Source organism: Brassica napus, chromosome A4 (genome assembly GCF_020379485.1).
Source record: "Brassica napus cultivar Da-Ae chromosome A4, Da-Ae, whole genome shotgun sequence".
Lineage (NCBI taxonomy): Eukaryota > Viridiplantae > Streptophyta > Magnoliopsida > Brassicales > Brassicaceae > Brassica > Brassica napus.
This window is the reverse complement of record NC_063437.1, coordinates 6,628,806-6,631,305: the sequence shown is the minus strand read 5'-3', so window position 1 is coordinate 6,631,305 and position 2,500 is coordinate 6,628,806.

Genomic DNA, 2,500 nt, shown 5'->3' with positions numbered 1-2,500 from the left:
GTTTGTGGGTGACAAGTCGTAGAGAACATCAATCTGGTTCCTAATTTAGACCACAAATTTTTCCAAAAATAGCTAAGGAACTTAGCATCACGATCATAGACAATGGTCTTAGGCATACCATGCAATCTAAACATTTCCCTAAAGAACAATTCAGCAACTTGCACAGCATCATCAGTTTTATGACATGGAATGAAATGAGCCATTTTTGAAAACCTATCCACAACCACAAAGATAGAGTCTCGGCCAGTTTTAGTCCTAGGCAAACCAAGAACAAAATCCATAGAAATATCTACCCAAGGATGAGAAGGAATGGGTAGAGCCGAATACAAACCGTGATTAGATGTCTTGGTTTTGGATTTCTTACATATCACACATCGGCCACAAATCCTCTCAACGTCCTTCATCAAGCTTGGCCAGTAGAAGTGATCATAAACCGTCTTGTATGTCTTCTTGACTCCAAAGTGTCCCACAAGACCTCCTCCATGAGATTCCCTGAGAAACAACTCCCTCAAAGAACATTGGGGCACACACAAGCGGTTATCAAAGAACAAAAATCCAGAACTTTGATAGTATTTTCCATAAGCCACTTTGGAACTTTTCTGAAATATTTCTTTGAAATCCGGATCAGTCACATACAAGTCTTTGATAAATTCAAAACCAAGTAGTTTAGTTTCAAGGGCTGAAAGGAGAGTATACCTTCGGGACAAAGCATCAGCCACAACATTTTCCTTACCTTGCTTGTACTTGATAACATAAGGAAATGTCTCAATGAACTCAACCCAACGTGCGTGTCTCTTGTTCAGTTTCTGTTGACCCTTAAGATGTCTCAAGGACTGGTGGTCCGTGTGGATAACAAACTCCTTAGGCCAAAGATAGTGTTGCCACGTTTGGAGAGCTCTGACCAAAGCATATAGCTCCTGGTCATAGGCGGGGTAGTTGAGTGTGGCACCTCCAAGCTTCTCACTGAAGTAAGCAATGGGTTTCCTATCCTGCATCAAGACAGCACCAATCCCAACTCCGGAAGCATCACATTCAATCTCAAAAGTTTTAGAAAAATCAGGAAGTACAAGTAAAGGAGCATGAGTCAACTTCACTTTTAACATCTGAAAAGCTTTTTCTTGGGCTTGTTCCCATTTGAAACCGACGTTCTTCTTGATCACTTCAGTCAGAGGAGCAGCAATGGAACTGAAGTCCGGAACAAACCGTCTATAGAAACCGGCCAGACCATGAAAGCTTCTTACCTCGCCCACGGTCGAAGGACTTGGCCAGTCTCGGATGGCTTTGATTTTCTCCTCGTCCACTCCAAGTCCATCAGCACCTACAACAAAACCTAAGAATACCACATGATCTGTTCCAAAAGAGCATTTACCAAGATTGGCAAAGAGTTTTTCTTTCCTAAGAACTTCAAGAACAGATTTGAGATGCATCTTATGATCTTCAAGGTTTTTGCTATAGACAAGAATGTCATCAAAGTAGACAACAACAAAATGACCTATGAATGACCTCAAGACATGATTCATCAAACGCATGAAAGTGCTAGGTGCATTAGTAAGACCAAATGGCATAACAAGCCATTCATACAATCCTAACTTGGTTTTAAATGCGGTTTTCCACTCATCACCTTCCTTCATCCTAATCTGGTGATAGCCACTTTCCAAATCAATTTTAGAAAATACACATGATCCATGCAACTCATCAAGCATGTCGTCTAGTCTAGGGATGGGATGCCTATACTTTACCGTGATGTTGTTGATGGCACGGCAGTCCACACACATGTGCCAAGAACCATCCTTTTTGGGCACGAGAAGGACAGGAACGGCACAAGGACTGAGGCTTTCCCGGATGTAGTCTTTCTCAAGAAGGTCACCAATCTGTTTCTGAAGTTCTTTGGTCTCTACCGGATTGGTACGGTAAGCTGGCCGGTTTGGTAAAGACGCGCCTGGAACAAGGTCGATCTGATGCTCAATGCTTCGTACTGGAGGTAATCCCTTAGGATTCTCATCTGGAAAAACATCAGAATACTTCTGCAAAACATCTAAAAGTTCACTCGGAATCTCCGGTGCAAGGTCAGAAGAAGAAGCCATAAGAGATTCTTTGTACACAAGTAAAAGAAATGGCTTTTGAGAGTAAAGAGATCTCTTGACCTGACTTTGTTTGATATAGAAATTGGAGTTCCGTTGGGATGATTCAGGTTCATCTGGCTTGGTTTCCTTGTCACGGTTCCTCTTGAGCTGGATCTGATCTTGATGAACCTCCAAAGGTGTCAAAGGAACAAGCGTGATCTTCTTCCCTTTATGATCAAAGGAGTGTCGGTTTGTGAAGCCATCATGCACGGCTCTCTTATCAAATTGCCATGGCCGGCCCAAGAGAATGTGGCATGCGTCCATAGGAAGAACGTTGCAAACGACCTCGTCCTCATATCGGCCAATGGTAATAGGGACAGTGACTTGCTCTTTCACATACTGTTCTCCAGCCTCGTTTAGCCATTCCAACCTGAAAG